This window comes from Schistocerca cancellata, chromosome 1 (assembly GCF_023864275.1).
Source record: "Schistocerca cancellata isolate TAMUIC-IGC-003103 chromosome 1, iqSchCanc2.1, whole genome shotgun sequence".
Lineage (NCBI taxonomy): Eukaryota > Metazoa > Arthropoda > Insecta > Orthoptera > Acrididae > Schistocerca > Schistocerca cancellata.
Window position 1 is genome coordinate 423,358,043 of NC_064626.1, and position 20,695 is coordinate 423,378,737.

Below are 20,695 nucleotides of genomic sequence, written 5' to 3' on the forward strand. Positions count from 1 at the left end.
TGGCGAAATATGAATACTACGTGTATTTTATGTTTCTTTACCAAAAGCAAATTACAATGTGAATTTACAGCATAGTCGTTTCGGTATTGTTCGCATTATCTGGCCCGATGGTCTAGCGGTTTAGCGCGTAATCGAATCCAGGCCACGAAGTTTTGCATCTACCATTAATCTAGCCTTCATCTCTCAATCATCTGCGGACCTGAAGGGTGAGCGTTTGCGAATCCTACGCTTGACTGCAGTGATCGTATGTGATTTTCAGAATATGTTTTACCGTCGTCGTCTGTGTTGGAAAGGGATGGAGGGTGTAATCTACTTTCGTTGTAGCTTGTCTATATCTCGCCTCTCCCACTCCCACCTTCCCTCCGGCAAAAATTATAAACTGATCATAAACACAGTTTTAAAGTGTCAGATCGACTACAATTTTGATAATACTGCTGATCTTTTTCTTGTGCCTTTGTTCCTCAGCTACATGTTTATAAATGGATTTGGCATGTTTAGGGGGCGGCCGGGTCGTGTGTAATTGAGGCTGGACTTCGATACCAGATCAAAAAATGTGCAACTGTGTGTGAAATCCTGTGGGACTTAACTGCTAAGGTCATCACTCCCTAAGGTTACACACTACTTAACCTAAACTATCCTAAGGACAAACACACACACCCATGCCCGAGGGAGGATTCAAACATCCGCCGGGACCAGACGCACAGTCCATGACTGCAGCGCCCTAGACCGCTCGGCTAATCCCGCGCGGCGATACCAGATCGATATTCAACCGGTCGGATGAGGGAAACCACCTGAAACATCCAGATTAGTCGGCACACCGACCCTGGAAGTTAATCCACAGCACAATGAGCCAACTCGCTTCGAAAGCCTGACATAATAGAAAAGTCGTTATAAAATCCTACAAAACCATGTTCTTTTTAGATTCTTTGGGAATTCGATGCCGGGATTACAAATTCACGCTGGCGGATAGAATTTGGCAGATCAAGAATTATAAATTTTGCGGATTCGAGCAAAACTATGAATTATTTTGAGGTCGCTGGAAACGAAATTAGGAAGTCGGAATTACCGTGTAGAAATATTTTACTCGATATTTTACATTTTTCAAATGGCTCTGAGCACTATGGGACTTAACATCTGAGGTCATCAGTCCTCTAGAACTTAGAACTACTTAAACCTAAGTAACCTAAGGACATCACAACATCCATGCCCGAGGCAGGATTCGAACCTGTGACCGTAGCGATCGCGCGGTTCCAGATTGTAGCTCCTAGAACCGCTCGGCCACCCCGGCCGGCTTACATTTTTCAACTGAAAATCATAAATCGCATGCACACCTTTTGTTTACAGTCATTAGTTCAAGCTGGCACCGTCGTTAACGCGCTGACGTCGTTCATCAGTCAGGAATGAAATATGTATCTGAACTTTTTGGACGGACGGCATGTTACAGAAATCAGTCCGATTGTGTGGCAGCTGCGACACTTCGGTTGGTTTTTTTCCGCGTTTATTCGTCGCCGCATTGTCTTCGGAGGAGCATGCGCAAAACGTAGTTCCACCAATGGTTTCCGCGCAGTGCTATCGCTAGCTCGAAGCAGCAGATGGCCCTTCCGCTGCGCTCTCACAGGGTCGCCAGTCTGCAGAATGACAGAATTTCCTTTCCTTTACTGCTCCTCTCGCTACACTCATTCCGTGTTTCTGAAAGGCGCTTCTGTCGTCTCGTTCTACAGAGCCGCGAACTAAGGCGTCACGAATGCAGCGTTCTTCCCTCGCACAGCCCTCATTAGCGAATGCAGAAATGCAGTGTCCTCTGCACACCAAAAGGAGAGATGAAAAAAAACTAGCATGGATGTTGGCCAGCACGAGTCTTCCGTAACAAAATTATAAGGCTTGGACGCAACTGGGAAAGTTGCTGTCCTCGAAATGCAGCTAAATGCAGCTGTACCATTGATGAGATATCATTTCTATTCAGAATAAAGCCAAGGAATGATAAATATAAGACGGTGACTCAAACGAAAACCTTAAATTTGTAATAACAAATCGAAATTTCGCGCCGTTATCCTGTAAGTTGGTAAGCATGCTACAAACAGCGTGCAGAATGGCCTGTAGGTGGCAGCATAGTGGAGATGCACACGTATCGTCGCAATATCAGTATAAAGATGGCCGCCCCACTTGCGACTTGCACCAAGGAAGAACAGCGTTCTGTTATTCAGTTTTTGGGTAGTGAAGGTGTTAAACCTATTGAAATTCATCGACGAATGAAGGTTCAGTACGGTTATGCATGTTCGTCACAGCAGCAAGTCTACGAACGGAGTGGGAAGTTGGCAAATGGTGTGACTTCATTGGAAGATGCTCCTCGTCCAGGTCAGGCACAACGAGTTGTGACTCCACAGAACATTGCAGCAGTTGAAGCCATAATGAAGGGAAACTGCCGAGTGACACTGAATGACACTGCAGCATGTTTACAGATTAGTCATGGGTCAGCACATCACACTGTGCATGATGTGCTCCAGTTTCACAGTGAAAGTGTCTGCAAGATGGGTGCCAGGGCAACTGACTCCCGAAATGAGAGAACGACGTGTTGATGCTTGTGAAGAACTTATTCGGCGTTTTGAACCAGAAGGTTATGGCTTCCTTTCAATAATGGTTACTGGGGACAAAACCTGGGTTCAGTTCCGCCAACAGGAAACGAAGAGAGCGAGCAAGGAATGACGCCATTCCTCATCACCAAAGCCAAAAAGTTTCGAACAGAACATTCAGCAGGGAAGGTTATGCTGACTCTCTTTTGGGACGAAAAAGGCGTCATTTTGGAGCATTACATGCCTAGAGGGACCACTGTCATCAGTGCATCATACACAGATCTCCTAAAAATCATCTGCGGCCTGTAATCAAATCAAAGCGACGTGGATTGCTGTCAGCAGGTATCCTTTTGCAAGAGGGCAATGCAAGGCCCCACACTGCCCGTACAACAGTTGCAACAATCACAGAACTGCATTTTGAGTGTCTTCCTCATCCACCATGCTCACCAAACCTTGCCCCAAGTGATTTCCATACGTTTGGACTACTCAAAGACGTAATGGGAGGAAAGAAGTTCCGTTCTGATGTAGAAGTGCAAGAGTGGTTGCACAGACTACCAAAAGAATTTTTTTCTAAAGGAATTTATACACTTTGTAAACATTGGAGGACTTGCATTGAGCGTGGGGGAGATTATCTTGAAAAGCGATACAGCTTTGTACCACTTCAGCACAATAAATAATATTTAAGGTTTTCATTTGACTCACCATTGTATTTCACTTGTCTCGTATATCTTACACACAAGGTGGAGCAATTTTGTGATGGCTGGCTCTCCAATGGATATTAGCAGTTGTGGAGGAATGCCGTCTGGTCCAGGAAGTTTACATCGACTTAGGTATTTCCGCGTTCTGTCAAATTATTCTCACAGTATCATGTGCCCCGTCTCATACTCGTCCTCTTCCATTTCTGTAATATTGCCTTCATTTCCCACGTACAGCGTCTCTGTCTCCTCCTTCCACTTTCGAGCTTTCCCTTCTTTGCTTAGCACTGGTTTTCCATCTGAGCCCTTAATATTCATACTTCTGCTTCTCTTTTCTCCAAAGGTCTCTCTTATTTTCCTATTGGCGCTATCTATCTTTCCTCTGGTTATGTATGTTTCTATATCTCACATTAAACCCATTTTGTACGTTCTGTTAGTCTCAAGTTTTTAACATCTGCGTTCCCGTCACCTGGCAGTGAACAAAAGCACGATGAGTCGTTGGGCGAGGCATCTGTCATCGCGCATGCTGTCCAATCTCCCGCGTGCCAACCGACCGTCGGGAAATTAAAGAAATAACTTCAGCGTGTCCGTCGCCACAAAAATGCAAACGAACTTCTCCTTCTCCATGAAAACGCAAGACCTCATGTAAGTCTGCGGAATCGAGGGGAGCTCACAAAAGTTCATGTACTTGCTCATCCACCCTAATGCCCGGATCTCGCACCTTCTGACTTCCACCTGCTTGGTCCAGTGAAGGATGCATTCCGCGGGAAGCAGTACTTGGACGAGGGGAGGTGATTCATGCAGCAAGACGTTGGCTCCGACTTCCACCAGCCGAATGGAATCCTGTGGCAATGGTTTTGTTGCAATGTGTTGCATTACTTAATGAACGTCCCTCGTTCATGGCAATGAAAACCGATTGTGGAAGTGGAAATACGCATTTCCAGAACGGATTTCGAATGACCGACCAGGAATCTGTTTACAAATCCGGTTTTGCTAGCGTTTAAGAGCCCCGGGGATAGTACTGTCAGATGCCAACTACCTTAAACCATAGTGTAGCCAATCTCGGAGGGACGATACAAACGAGCCCTAGTTAGAGGCTGGACCCCCGTCCTTGTGGGAGGCGGTGTTCCCACGGCGCAGCGCGGCGCGCGCCCTGGAGCCTCGTTCGAGTCCCGGCGTGACTTGCCCCGCGTCGTCGTTTTGCTGGCTGTGCTTTCGCCAAGGACGGGCGCGCCAGCTCCGGCAACGGCCACAAAGGGTACACAGCCGCCAGCTCACTCACCACCGACCGTCCCGCCAAAGCCTCGCTCCAATTTCCCCTCGTCGCCAAAGACGAGGTCGGCGCTTCATTCTTCGCAGAAACTTAGGGCTGGCCAAAGGCAGAACCCAGAGTTGCGAGAAATGCTAAATATTAATAATGACGAGATAATTTATACAGAATAGTTCGAGAACACCGCGTCTGTTTTCGTAAACATCTCTGGAAGAAATGTCCCCAACCAGTCACACTTTTTGAATGAATGATTTATCTCACTGTAATCAGATTCGGGCCTGGGCCAGTCATCAGATGACAGCGAGAATCTATCGAACATGTTACAAGTTTGTCCTGCGATATAGTAGATTATTCATGACTTTCTTGTTTATAGAAGCTTTTACGTTACATACAATGTCTTTACAGGTTTTGTTTTGTACAGTATATCACTGCACTGGCGTCCGCTTTACTGATATTTGGCAAACTGAATATGAGCTACACTAAAGACGTGGCGGAGATGTGTTTACTACTGACTTAACATTAGTTGGAGATTTTATTGGCTGTACCAAACAACAACATGGTGCCATAATAGACTATTTCTACAGTTAAGATGAATACTATTGTAAAGAGTCTTGTTTTCAGGCTAGTTAGTGATGCCACCATTTATAAAAGTTAAATGTATTTCCACCAACATGTAGAATAAAGACAGGAATCTGCAATAATCAAGCGCGTCCCCATCTCGTTTTTAGCTCACGGTCAGCATACTTGGTCATGCTGACCCCTTTGCTGTAATGAATAAAGCAAAACCTTTTCTTAAGAAAGTAAAAGTTAAAGGCTTTGTCTATAAAATAAAAGCTTTTATGTAATTAACAAAATAATGAATATTCTGTTACGTTATCAGATAAAAATGTGAAATTGATACAAAAAAAACCTCGAAATAAATCATACATTCAAAAATTGTGACTGGTTGCGGTTTTTTCTTCAGACATATTGATGTGATAATTGTGTAGAGCACCTGAAGATATGTCTTCGTTTCTCGAACTCCATAGTGCACATAAAGAAAATGAAAAAAAAAATCACGATTTGTGACTAATGATCTACCTAACCATCAGTTCAAGGCCTGTTTCCGGGGTGACAGTATTGTTTACTGAAGTAAGGGCATCACCTATGAGTGTCCTAAGACGTACGGTGTTTTGTTATGAAAATCAGGTGAAACGATGGGCGAGGCTGATACTGGTTGCCACCATAGACTTACAAAGCACCTTGGGAGGTGCATCTGCTTAACGTCTTCAGCCATCTAGTCCCTCACCAACAAAAGCTCCACATATTTCCACTCAGCGAGACACCGCCGGAAAATGATGGCGATCACTAACTTCATGTGTCCATCTCTTCTCCCATTCCCGACCAAATAATGTCACTGAACATTTCTTTCGCCAAGAAAAGTCGATAAAGGGGCCGTGTCCTTTACGGTGGCTTAGTTCTTTTCCCATTCTTTTAATCAATACTTGTGTTTCGCTTCTAATGACAAAGTATTCAACGAAACATTAAAATCTAGCTATCGTTCGCAGAACCGCATTCGTAATTTCTGCACTATACTCCACACCATAGGATGAAGAATCAAAAGAGCTGATCATCTCAGATTACGTTTTAGAAATGTCACTAAATTTTTTTCTCAAAATGTTTTATATTTACCCGTGTGGTAGTCGTTAAAAATATAAGCAGAGCTAACCATTTTCTCTTGCACTTCAAGGCAACAAAATAGACTACTGTGTTCGCTAGATTTTCTAATTCCTCCTTTTTTCTCCCAGTGGTGTGTCTGAAGAAAAACCAGGATCGAATAGCGTCCAATGATTACAGCGTATCTAATAAGTTGTATTATATGGAGAAAATAAGTAACCGAAATGCACTCTGGCTCGGTTGCACACACAAGTCACTATAATACCTAACCGAAGATCGTTAATTCTATCTTTTATATTAGGCCTCACAAGATTTTCAAAGCCTTCCAATGATATCTCAATAGTAAGGTAGTCAGTCATCGATATACTCTAATAACAACAGAAAAGAATATGAGGTTTAGAAAACTCGTTTCCCTGGTGTCTGGCAATGGCCTGCGCAGAGGCGCCATCTAGCTACACTGGCGCCGCGACGCGGCAACTCCCTCAACTGCGTCTTCCCGCAGACTTTTGAGAGTCTTCAAAGTCCACTTGTGTCCCGACTATTCAGTCCGGGTTTCGATCCGCGAGTATCTCTGGAAGAGCACGACGCTTGAGAATGCGCCGGCTTTGCTTGAAACAGGCAGCGCTTTACGACGCAGTAAAGAAGAGGGCGTAAAACAAAGGAAGTCACTTAGATAAGATATCGCTGCAAGACGGCAGGGGGGCAGAGGCAGAATAGAACACAGAACTATGCAAATACGTCGAAGCATTACTTTGCATACCTGAACAGCACCCATGGTTTAAGTATCAGCACCCAGTAATAAAGATCTCCTCTTTCGATATTATGAAATAATACAGCTTCTTTACCGAAGCAAAGATACTCATTTTAAATTAGGCAATAGGGGAAACTACAGCGTAGGCTACTATAAAAAATTTCCACGAGAAAATCTTTTTCGGTAGCTAACGGTCTAGTACGAGTGAAACATCGGAAATGAGGCTTAGGTAAAAAAAATAATGAAAAGAGACTTATCTAAGCTCATCATTTCATATTCACAGACGGATGAAGCAGGCAGTCTACGAGGCAGTAATCATCGAGCGACAAGATTCGCTGGTTCCGCAGAAGTCATTCATTCGAAGCTCACACATTACAATCTGACGCGCTCTCTTCTGAGACCTACAATTTGAACACGCCGTACAGGTACACTGCAACTCTATACTTGAAAGTGCGAGAGATGACCCTTCTGCTACAGGATAACAGAGTAGAACTGTGTTATATCTCACGCAAACCACAATTCGTCTCAATTATCTCAGGAAAGTGCAGTATATTACAGCAGGAATGCATGGTAGCGCATATATTCATTACGCTGCACACAGTGTACAGTTAGCAGGTAAATTAACACATGGCTTGTTGCCCTATGCAAGCGTCTAGAAAATGAACAGAACATGCGTCGCCGACGCACATAAATCGTCATTCTCCGAAAATTATTGGGAACCGCATACAACTGCAGCTACAGCAGACGTTCCAGGACCGAGTCCTGGCAGGATCTTGGTGTCTGTTTCCTGGCATACTCGCAGGAGTTTCGTGTTTTCATTAGTTCACTGTTTATTTCCCCCTTTCTGCGAATTATCTCAAAAACTCAAATTCAACTTACCAGTTACAGAAAAACATACTCTGCTCATAACAGTAATGTAACATTAATTTGCTACAATGTTGGTTTCCATAACCATTTACAATACTAGAATTGTTAACATTCTGGAACCTTCGACTGACTTGCTTTTAAAAAAGTCCATTCAGTAGTTCAGTAGCTCACCTTGTCATTTATTCCGTATGTCTCAAGAATGCTGCGTAGGCGTCAGCTTTAGAAGTACAGTTTTGTTCCCAATAATGTGCCCTTACTTTATTTCGTTGCCTCGGATGATAAAAAGTCTGCGCTTCGACTCTCACGAGGAGAACATGGCAAGGGTCATAAACCGATTTCCCAACAACATCGCTCACTGGAAGAAGGGTCAAAATAACCGAACACCTGTCTTTACTTAACCGTTGATACTCGACCGTTTCTAAAAGAACTACGGTCAAAGTTTTCGAGGCATTTTCCAGGTACTGTATGTGCCTTTTACCGCGCGATGTTCTCATTGTCAGATGTACTGGTGGCACAGTAGTCAGCGTCGTGGCTTCTTAATTTTGCGATCTGTATTCGAAACCCGATTATGATCTTTATTTTTTTTCTCATTTATATATCCAAGTCTGTAGAAGATCACTACACGAATATTTTCCAGTGTATATTGATATAATGTTGTCCTTATTCGTCTACTAATTGCGTGACACGTGAATAAATGTAAAAAAAAAGAATGGAAACATTATTTGAAATTGTTTTCAGACACAAAAATATTATACAATAAATATGTGACACTGTGAAACCCAACTGTGATTTTACAATTATTATAACGCCCTTGTATCATCTAATTTGGTAAGAAACATTCTTGTAGTGACATTGATGGACTTAAGTGAAAAGGAAAACAAAAATAAAATTAAATAAATAAAAACAATTATCGGGTTCGAACACCGGGCGCAAAATTAAGACGCAGCGATGCTAACCACAGAGCCTCTATTTCGTCTGAGGATCCCGCACGGTAAAAGGCACATTAAGTACCTCGAAAACTTTGACAGTCGTTTCTTCAGAAATGGTCGAGTATCTGCGGATAAGCCGAGATACGTGTTCGGCTCTGCTTTGTGACTCCCTCTTCCACTGAGCGAAGTTCCTGGGAAATCTGTTGACAGCACTTACCGTGTCCTCGTCGTCACTCAGGTCTAGAATTTCTCTGTGGCGCTTATTGTCACTTTCACTTCTCTAAAACTTTGTCAGGAACGACGACTTGCAGGGGTGAAGCGATATTCCTCGTTTCTTACAACCGTAGTTGCAATTTCTTTATAAAATGTAAACAATCTACAATATGGTGTGCGATGTTACATAATTAACATTAGTTTTCACGAAGATCCTAAGGAAGTTGAAAAAAGACATTGTTGATGTTCAGTCGCTGAAATGTTGTTGATGGTGAAAAGCTGTCAACCCTGTTACTTTTTTTTGGTGGTGGTGGTTGGGGGGGTGGGGGTGGGGGGGGGGAGCGGTTGAATCTCGTATCTTCTGTCGATTGAACATCTTGCAGTAGAACCAAAGAGATAAAAGTTATGGACAGTATGTGTACTTATTCATACGATTAACAGAAATGAAGCAGCTACGTCTTTCGTTCAGTCCTAGTAGCTATTCGTTCTGAATTTCTTAAATGGAGAACATACATTTTTTTTTACAGTGTAACTCTCGTCGGCAGTTTGGCAGAGAGAGACAGACCGCACTGCTACGTGGCAGATGGCTGACCAGCGGACAGCTCTTCATTTCGAGGAAAAAAATCATTTCACTCTGGAAGTTAGAACACGGTAGTTTGGCACGTGGACTCGTGTAAGTATTTATGGGGAGTAACATGTATTAAATCAGTATTAGGAAAGGCGAATGGGGAGACAGATTTGTTGGTAGAGTTCTGGGAAAATGCAATGCGTCTGTTACGTAAATCTCAAACAAGACTCCAATCGCTCAATTCTGGAGTATTGTCTCAGTTTTTGCTTGTATCAAGTTGCCATGAGAATAGGCATCCAATGAGGTCAGAGACGTAATGCTGCGATCGTTAACAGGTCAGTATAGTCCATACGGAAGAGTGAACATACACCTGGCGAACTTAAAACGGAATTCTTGAAAGAAAGAAATCGGACCCTCGCAGAACCCTACAGGTATATCTGAAGTCTGTGCGGCCATTAAGGTAAGACGCGAGGATAGAGGCCTATAGACAGTCATTACGCCGACAACCGCTTAGTACGCATATGGAGTAGGAAACAAAATCGATAATATCGGTACTAGGCACTCTCTGCCACGCACTGCTGGCAAGGTTTTACCTTGTAAGGCTACTGTGGAGGAGAGGGTTCAAACCTCAATCCGGTATTCTGATTTACGATTCTGAAAATGTAACTGTTCTAAGAAATTTCTAGCTGTCCCGTAACTTAATACTGAGTGAGCGTGCAAAGCGTTTACGAAGTATCATGGTGTAAATACTATGGAAGAAGACCCAGAGTAAAACCAACCTTTTTCGGTGTGCAACCACTGTAAAATGTAGGTGAGAATATGATTACGTGGGAAAACAAAGTCTTCTCCTCGAGAGGCAATAACTGTTCGACATTTCTCGTTTTAGAATGTGACTAAGCCTCTGAAATACAACACCATGTGAAATCAATAGCAGGGATGTCCCATGGAAGACGTACATTTATTGAGGGTGTTCTAATAGAGAATACTGCATCTGTTAAGAAAAACGCTCTCAGGATCTTATAGCGCCAGATTCTACAGTAGTACTCCAATGTTTTGAGGTGCTTTTCGGGTGGCGTTGACGAAAATAGATCAAAATAGCTCTGAGCATCATCGCTAGGTTCGTAACAGCTTGGTACAACCCATTCGAAGAGTATACAACAAATGTAAATGGAATTGATATGGCAACAGTTCGCAGAAAGGCGACCTTGTCCTCGCGAAAGCATCTACAGATGTCACGTGCTCGGGTAAACGGAGGTAACAACTAAAATGGCTCCATCGTAATTTTCGCGTAAGAGTAATGAGAATAAGACAAAATATATTAAGACGCAGTCGGAGGCTTCAATCAATTTTCCGCCGCTCCTGCCACGAATAAAACAGGCGGCGTACAAGAAAGGCATAAGGTACCCTCTGGCCATCTGTTCGGTGGTTCCTACTTATACATCCTTGCTGTGCAAACCAGTATGAAGTGAATGGCAGGAGGTACTTCCCATTGTACTACTTAATGAGAAGAACGTTCCATTCACTATTAAGAGCGGGAAGATTTATTGTTGTTTAAATGCCTGTGTGTGTGCTGTAATCAATCTGATCTTGTCCTCACGATCCCTATGTGAGCGATAAGTAGGTAGTAGTTATGCATTCCTAGGATCATCATTTAAAGCCTCTTCTTGAAAGTTTGTAAGTAGATTTCCTCGGGATAGTTTATGTCTGTATTCAAGAATCTGCCAGTTCGGTTTCTTCAGCATCTCTGTGAAACAACATAAACAAACCAGTGGGCATTCGTGCTGCCGTTCTCTGTATACGTTGAATATCGCCTGCTAGTCCTATTTTGCAATGACTTCCATGGAACTAGAGGGAGCTGTAGAGGCTAAAAACAGTAGAGAAGATAGAATTTGTAATAAATTCAGTAAGTAACTGAGGACGTAGGTTGCAAGTGATCCTCCGAAATGAAGTGGTTGGGACGAATGCGGAATTCGTGGCGGGCCGCATAAAATCAGTCAGAAGACTGATGATTAAAATAAATCATATTAGGTGTGGTTTCCACAACTGAGCAACATTCTAGGACGAGTTGCACAGCAGAGTTTGTACCAGATCTCCTTTGTAGATTGATTGCATTTTCCTAGTATTCTACCAATGAACGGAAGTCTGCCGCCTGCCTTACCCACGACTGAAGCAATTTCATTTCATATACTTACAAACTGTTAAACTCGTGATGGTGCAAGAGTTGACTAATTTCAATTGTAACTCACTGATTGTGTAGTTCAAAAATGGTTCAAATGGCTCTGAGCACTATGAGACTTAATTGCTGAGGTCATCAGTCCCCTAAAACTTACAACTACTTAAACCTAACTAACCTAAGGACGTCACACACATCCATGCCCGAGGCAGGATTCGAACCAGCGACCGTAGCGGCCGCGCGGTTCCAGACTGTAGCGCGCAGAACCGCTCGGCCACTCCGGCCGGAGATTTTGTAGTGATACAATACTGTGCTTCTTTTTGTTTTACCAAGTACAAAATTTTTCAGGCTGGACATTTAAAGCAAATTGCTAATCTTTGCACCACGTTGAAATTTTATCAAATGCTGACTATTTATAAAGCTTTTCTGAGACATTACGTCGTTATAGAAAACTACATGGTCTCCGGATAATCAGAAGTTACTATTAATATTGTATGCACGATCATTAATATACAAATGAACAAACAGACCGGGTCCCAACACACTTCCCTGGGGCACGTCAGTACTTACTTCCACTTCTGACGACGACTCTCCATCCAAGACAACAGCTGCGTCCTGCCTACCACAAGAAAGCCTCAATCCAGTCACAAACTTCATCTGATAGCCCATACTATCCTACTTTTGATAGTATGCGTAGGTGTGGTACTGAGTCGTACGTTTTTCTGAAATCAAGAAGTACTGCATCTACCAGACTGCCTTGATCCATGGCTTTCAGGATGTAGTGTGAGAAAAATGCGAATTGGGTTTGACATGATCGATGTTTTTTGAATCCATGCCGGTTCGGATGGAAGAAGTTACCCCTGTACAAGGAGCCTCATTACATTTGAGCTCTCAGAAAGTGTTTTACGATACAAAAGAAAATGTCAAGGATAATGGACGATAATTCTGTGGGTCACTTCCGCTGCTCTCCTTGTAGACAGGTATGACCCTGTGCTTTACTCTAACCACCGGGCACTTTTTTTCTATTCGAATGAAGTAACGTATATTATGGTGAATAGACCAACTACCGCAGCCGCAAATTAATTACTGAATCTGACAGAGATTGCACTGCGTCCTGGACCTTCGCTCAATTTTAATGATTTCATCCGTTTCTGGGAAATATATAACGCAGCTGTGAAAGGTTATGTATGATACAGGTTTCGCCTCCGTTTTGTGATGTGCTCTTAGGAAAGGCTATTTAAAGTTGGTTTTAAACTTTGGCAGCAGCACAGAAGCGACAGAGAAAAAGAAGCGAATGGGTGGGGAAAGGGGGGGGGGGGCAGTTTCACTGGGCTCGCATGCAGGAAGCCGCGAGATAAGAAGGGCAGCTCCGAGAAATCCTTGCGGCGCAGCCAAGGCGCGCCAGATTTACATAGCTCCGTGCTGACAAAAACAAGCATGCCTCCATTCTATTAATGCCGCAGATAAGATAGTGAGTCCTGTTTGTTTTCCCTCCAGCCTGTATTCATTGCTGCTGGGAAGAACGACATCCTTAAGATAACTTCAACACAAAAATCCGGTTATGAGCGATATCTGGCGTCTGCTTTCGCACGTTTAGTCTGCTAGGAGACGGCAGTGCAACGAACGCAATTTTCTCTTCAAGAGGAAGTAAACCACACACAGTCCTAACGACAACGTCTGGCACGGTATCAACTTATCAGTGTGTAATGTACTTCCGCGTCTCAGTTTCCTCTCCAAACCATGGAACACGCTAATATCGCCATTACAAAATAAGCAAGTAAGGCACACATTCTTTCTTCACTTTTATCGGGTGTCGTTCCAAATGCACTTCATGCAGACCTAAACCATTCCTTCGAGTTGCAGAAAGCGGAACAAGACATAAACTAAGGATCACGCAGGACCTTGCTTAGACCAAAACGAATGTACGATGGAAATTATTATGATGGTATCGGTGGTACTGACTGTGCCATAACAGCACTTAACTAGGCCGTAATCTGCGCCCTTACTAAAGTATTTTGTGGGGAATGCAATTAAAACATACAAAATCACGCTCCGAATAAGAAACTCCGTAATTAATTTCTAGTTCCCTGTTTTTAAATCACGTTCACAGAGAACAAAAAATAATTAAAACACGTATCATTAGCACGTTATATTAACATTATCACGTTATATTACAACACTACATACCATTTGGGTAGAATAATAAAACAGAAAACTTTGGCTTGCTAGTCAGCCTGCAAAACCGGATGAGTCAGCCATCGTGAAATACACCAAGGTTGCAATCTCCTTTTAAACAACACTGACTTTTCGTGAGGTAACAGAGAGATCAGCTCAACCGGTAAATCATTTTTTTTCCTCGGGACGCACACTAAAGTAAGCCAAAGAAAGCAGTTAGAGGTAAAAGGAAGACTAGACGCAAACATTCGATTGACGACGACCTCTTTAAGCCCGTTTCACACGAGCGACTTTCTCATCAAAATCGACTACACGACGCGAGTGTGTTTATGACGTCAATAACCTATTCTTTTTTTTTTGTTATTTCGCCGAGTGCGGAATTCTAAATTCCCGAGTACACTGCGCACGCGCAGACAAAAGGGACTCTGGCGGCGTCTGCCGACATCGGAAGTTTTAACCTATTCTGGTCAAGTTCATTCCTATTACAGAAGTTGATTTTGTGCTTCTGTGTCTTCTTAATTTATGTTGTTTGCTTTGTTTTCATGGCACATCCTAATAATGTTCCCGTAAAGCAAAAAGTATTTACGTTGTACAGAGAAAAAGCCTGTACTGCGTAAAAAATAAGAATGTAAACAGATGAACGTGTTTTAATGAAAATTATTTCAACAGTAAGAAAGTCAGATTTATTGGACGAGAAAAATAATTTTCATTGTTATTTGGCACTCAGCAAGAAAATAATATAAAACGAATAAAGCAAAAAAGCACTATTTACTGCGTTCTACATATTGTCTGATGTGTTTTCAAGTATATGTTGGCTCGAGTAAATACATGTATGAGTTCTGAAATATCTGCATGACACTTTTCCTATTTTTTTCAGTTCTCTGAAGTGTAGAGAATTTACCACACAATCGTTGTCAAGAACTTACACTATAAATTCTGGTTTGGTCTTTAATAAACTCTACAGTCATTGCTTGTTCCTACATTTTGTTACTGTATTTCGATTTTTTCGTAAAATGGTCAGTCCCTCATAAACTTACTTTTACCAACAGGTGCCGTCGGAGTGGCCGTGCGGTTCTAGGCGCTGCAGTCTGGAGCCGAGCGACCGCTACGGTCGCAGGTTCGAATCCTGCCTCGGGCATGGATGTGTGTGATGTCCTTAGGTTAGTTAGGTTTAATTAGTTCTAAGTTCTAGGCGACTGATGACCTCAGAAGTTAAGTCGCATAGTGCTCAGAGCCATTTGAACCATTTTACCAACAGGTGCCAAACTGCACAGGAGACACCTCTCACAACGCCGTGTCTTAACCACTGCGCTACCTCCCTTAGTTGAAAGAGAGAAGAAAAATGAATATGTTACACGATGACGACTGTAACGTATGGAAGAGGTGATGGATGGGAGCAAGGGACGCATCAGTTGCGTGTTGATTACTTTTCATTTGCGTATATGACTGGTTAAGCTTCCGTGTAATTTACTACAAATTACCTACGATTTCGTCTGTATTTAGTTTTCTCATTCTTCCCTAAATCGCTTCACTTCGTGTGACTTCTACAGTTCATCATTTAGCACTCTGAGCTAATGACATACTCTACTTGAACGCAGTTCTCTGGAGATGATCTGGAGCAGGACACATACTAATCCTCTGAAGAGGGGCTGCCGACCGTCACGAAAAAATGTAACACTTCTATACAGTTTGTTCAACATCAGCTGGTTGAATTCACATCTAATGGTTGCGTTTCTTAAAAATTAGCGACTACATCAGCGAGTAGAGGGACCACATGCACAACAAAACACGCGCACTGTTAAAAAAACAAACTTACACGGAACACTTAATTCTATGCATTCAGTTTATTGTGACTTCTGAAATTTTCCCGGCCTATTTCTTCTTTCAGTACTTGCCATTCCGGCAGAATGTTGATGGGATCCGGCTGCAAACCCGAAAATTACTGGAATTCAGTTTATTACTATTTGTCTGGCCAAAATAACATGTGCAGGAGAACTTTAGCGGGCCCTTGTGGTTTAAACCAAGGATACTGTTGAGGTTTATCAGAGTCCAGAAAGAGTAGTGTACTAACTTGAGTCTCAAGGAGGGTTTGAAACTATGAGTAGTTTTAGTTGGGTAGAAAAAGGGTACGGGGAAACCGGGTGTGAGTTCAATGTAAAGGCCCAAGCTGCTGAAACAGTGTAATTTGCCACCACAGCTACGCGAACATCGCATTATGCGGTGGAAATTATGACCGACAACTTCAGCCTTCACGTTTAACACACAGCCCCAGTCCACAACTCTGAGAAATCTCCTCACTTTATCATTTTGCCCACTTCGTCACTTTGTTCGTTTTTTTTTTTTAGAAAAAAATTTCTACAAGCTCCGTCTGATGGTATATTGCTATGTCTTCTGAAGTTCTGTCGAAAACATCTTTCCGTTCCCGTTAACAAGTGACTCTGGTAGTCTAGGGGATACAGCGCTAGACCCCGGTCCTGGAGCTACTGGCTTCAGTCCTGGATAGGGGCGAGTGGGGGAAGGGAGGCCTGGGAGATTTCCCAGGAGGGGAAAAACTGGCTCAGCACACAACTGAGGAGGTGTGAAAAAACTTATTCCTTTTCCCATAGGGATGGGGAAGAGGGAGGGACAAAAGGAGGGATTATCCCTAGGGGTTCATAAATCAGCCCCTGGTGGGTCAAAAACCAATTAACCTAGCAACAGATTAAAGGGAGGGAAGGAGGGATAATTTTCCACTGAATGTCTGCTTGCCCCTGAATGTGTGCACACAGCACAAAAAATGCACCAGTACTTTCTTTGCCCCCACTACCCTTAAGATGGTATTCTCAGCAAACTTAGGAATTTTTTCTATGTAATTATCTATTACCATGATCCAGAGGTTCAACACAACAAAACCTGTTTTAGCAGTTTTGCAGAGAAAAATGGCTCAAATTTTAATTGTACATTCCTTGGATTTTCATCCCTCGTTTTACTCCCTACAGCACACGGCAGCCTTCTGCCAAATGAGTACCGGGGGCTTTCCTGTGGGTAAAAGGCGGTCCTGGTAAAGGGCCCCGCACTCTCCCTCCTAGTGCCACGGCGAAGAAAGGCTGCATTCTACCTGCAGTGGGGTTGCGGTCTTGCGCCACAGATTTTCCACTAAACATAAAACTCTATTTTATATCTTTTTGGAGCAAAGTGATAAGTGTCAAATATAAAACAAAACAAAAAAAATTGCCGCTTTGTGTACCGCCCCTGTTTCAATGGCTTGCTCCGTGTATAACACGTTACGAGCGTCCACACGTTTTGGTCTGCTCACGACGTCCTGACGGAGCTCACAGGCGGCTCAGGAGAGCAGAGGAATGCCTCCCGAAGCAACACACTGACTGCTGCGAAAAGGGAGGAGGTGTGAGGTTAAGGTGCTTCGCCACAGCGCGGCACGAAAATCACTTAACGACTACGGTACAGGCCGGTACTGTACTGTCAGATCGTCAGTGTTGCCAGCTGCCGGACCCAAGTACTCTTTGGCTCCAAATCGACCGACTATGCCGGACGGTGTGGCCGAGCGGTTCTAGGCGCTTCAGTCTGGAACCGCGCGATCGCTACTGTCGCAGGTTCGAATCCTGCATCGGGCATGGATGTGTGTGATGTCCTTAGGTTAGTTGGGTTTAAGTAGTTGTAAGTTCTAGGGGGTCATGCCTGCCATGGCTGTGAGAAGAGCGCAGCGAAACATGTTTCTCAGATCAGTGGGGGCATATAGAACAACCCCAGTGGGAGCGCTAACAGTACTAATGGGGCTCTGTCCGCTCGATATGAAGATCAGAGAGCAAGCGACGTGGCACTGGGTTAAAAAGGGAAACAGGGATAAGATAATTGATCTAGTGGGGATTCACGTGGGAAACAAAATGGAAATCAAACGAAGGGGGGAAGAACTCTGGCAAGAACAGTAGGATAATGAAGAAACTGGTCGCAGAACATACGAACTACTGCCCAATATCGGGGAGAGACTGCAACTAAAATACTTCACACCTTCACGAGGACTGCTGCACTTTCTCACAGTTCATGGACCCTACCCGGCATACCTATGCCGGTTCAGGAAACGGGCTACACCAGCGTGTGACTGTGGGGCCAGACCAGGCACCCCAGAACACGTGGTGTATGAGTGCCACCTCTTCGACGACGTAGCAGCGCAATTACGCCCACGTTACCCAACCACGACACGTACCACCGGCTCAAGCATGAGGACCATTTTTCAATCTTGAACAAACTAGCAAACGAGATCTCACTTAAAGTCATAACGGAATTTCTTAGGAACAACGATTAAGACTTCATTGCAACCGATCTGACTCCGTGCACTTGTCCCGTTCAGCCGAGGCGTGAACTTGTCCAGCCGCCTCACGGCTGGAATCCGCCACGTCTGGGATTAGGGGGAGGGTGCGCCTTATTACCGATCCAGACACTCACCGATTTTGACATTAGGTTAGGTTAGATGTAGGATAAGCTAGGATAGCAACACTAGCATAGTACTGCAGCGATCAACAACTCCGAACAGCCCAGTGCCAGGGACACGTTTCACCGGGATCAGCTCGGTGAACATGGCCAACATCGTAGGTTTATACAACGCTGGCACTTCTGTAACGCTGCAGGTAGAAGTAGATTAGCATAGGTAGAAATAGAACAACATAATCAAGACATAACAGTAGTGTCCATAGTGTGAGTAAAATAACATAGAGTAAGCTGTAGTATTAACACTTGAATTCTATCAATTAGGACCCACTAATTGTTTAAGGTGGTGGGTTATTATGTATCATATATATTGAAGAATAAAGACTTAAAAAAAAAAAAAAGTTCTAGGGGACAGATGACTTCAGATGTTAAGTCCCATAGTGCTCAGAGCCATTTGAACCATTTTTCGACCGACTTTAGACGATCCAGAATTAGGGTCCTCGTTCAGAAGTAGTGAACAAACTATTCGTGGCTCAGAGTGTACACCACTCGGTCGTACTAGGTCAGGCTAATCTTTACGGCCTATGCACACACAGCCTTTCTCGCAAATTATCTCCATTTTACGAGTGACATCGCCGACCGCACCGCAGCCGGAGGCATTAGGCAAAACCAATTAGCGCGAAAAAGCGCGGCCGGCGCGAATATCGCCCGCGAGAGCCTCCCTGGGGCAGCGGGCGTGGCCACGGAGCGCATCGACCGCCGTGTATTGGTAAGGAGGCGAGCGCACGCCAGGGCGGGGCCGGGCCACGTTATTTTTATTAGATAATGCCCGGCGCGTCACGCGACGCTGCTGCAGGGGTCGGCGCTTCACGCGACCGCCACATTCACTCCGCCAACAAAGGACGCTACCAGGGCTAGGGGCGCCTTATGCACCTCCCCAGGCGGACCGCCCACCACAATGAGCCGGTTCTGCTTTTCAAAACCGAATGCGGCTACTTCAGTTCCGTTCGCCCTGTCGCCCTCGAGACAAATGGTAGCGTCGTCGGCTAATTAACTTCAACTATAGCAACTTCCGCGCCCGAGGAGAACATCGGTTGTTAAATACTACTCCAGAGAGTAGTCGACGTGATTGCGTTACACGCCGGTGGAAAAAAAAATCGCAACACCAAAAAATAAATTAATGTAGAATCATGAAGCCGGCCGGGGTGGACGAGCGGTTCTAGGCACTACAGTCTGGAACCACGCGACCGCTACGGTCGCAGGTTCGAATCCTGCCTCGGGCATGGGTGTGTGTGATGTCCTTAGGTTAGTTAGGTTTAAGTAGTTCTAAGTTCTAGGGGACTGATGACCTCAGAAGTTAAGTCCCATAGTGCTCAGAGCCATTTGAACCATTTTTTTAGAATCATGATACTTCGATTATGATGATGATGATGATGTTTGGTTTGTGCGGCGCTGAACTGCGCGGTCGTCAACGCCTGTACAAAGTCCGAATTCTTTCACAGTCCATTTTCTTCACAATCGAGTCTAGACGCTGACACAAATGATGTTGAAATGTGTCCGCGGGCCGGCCCGCGTGGCCGAGCGGTTCTAGGCGCTTCAGTCTGGAACCGCGCGACCGCTACGATCGCAGGTTCGAATCCTGCCTCGGGTTGGGATGTGTGTGGTGTCCTTAGGTTAGTTAGGTTTAAACTCACCACACGACTGTACAAGAAATCAAGTCACTCGAACAATCCTCACAGCCTACACTTGGGCAACTACGATCACAACCATAGATGGAAACACAAGCGCCCAAAGACACTCCTTAGGGACTAGCCATCTATGGTAACTTAGTAACTACGCAAACGACACAATGAGGAGAGCCCCTGCACTTCCGCCACTGACTAGCTTGCTAGCTGATTCTGCCATGACAACTGGCAACCGCAGGGAAGCCACACACGACACACAAACAAACTCCCAACACATATAACACTGCCAGTTCCTTTGGGGACCATCGAACTGACAAACCTACGACATGGCTATGTTACTGGAGCAGCAGCAGCTGGCCCAGGAAGACATCGTCGGCCCAGCAGCAGCAGCGCTCACCTCCTCGACACGACTGATCATTCCGGAACAATCTGGCATTACATCTATGGTACTGATGCACGATACCCAACTGCTAACATAACCCTACCTTGCACGATCTATCGCAGATAGCAAGAAACCGCTACTGCCCTTACTACCCAACCTGACACTGTCGCAGAGGTTTTTTTCCTTTGGCACTTGCCTTGGCACTTTTTTTCCCTCTGCCCTTAAAACCGCTCTTCTTTCAAGCTTGACTCTGTCGAGCTTTTTCGACCACTTATATCACCCAGTTGCGCCCGTATTAATGGGTAACCCTACCCAGACGTACGGATAACATCGCAGTTC

The 20,695-nt window shown here is 44.3% G+C and overlaps 1 protein-coding gene across 2 annotated transcripts in view; it reads right to left on the bottom strand.

Annotated features, from left to right (window-relative positions):
* Positions 1-20,695, bottom strand: part of LOC126176126 (kinase D-interacting substrate of 220 kDa) — a 407,030-nt gene that overhangs the window by 196,829 nt on the left and 189,506 nt on the right. The window lies entirely within an intron of this gene.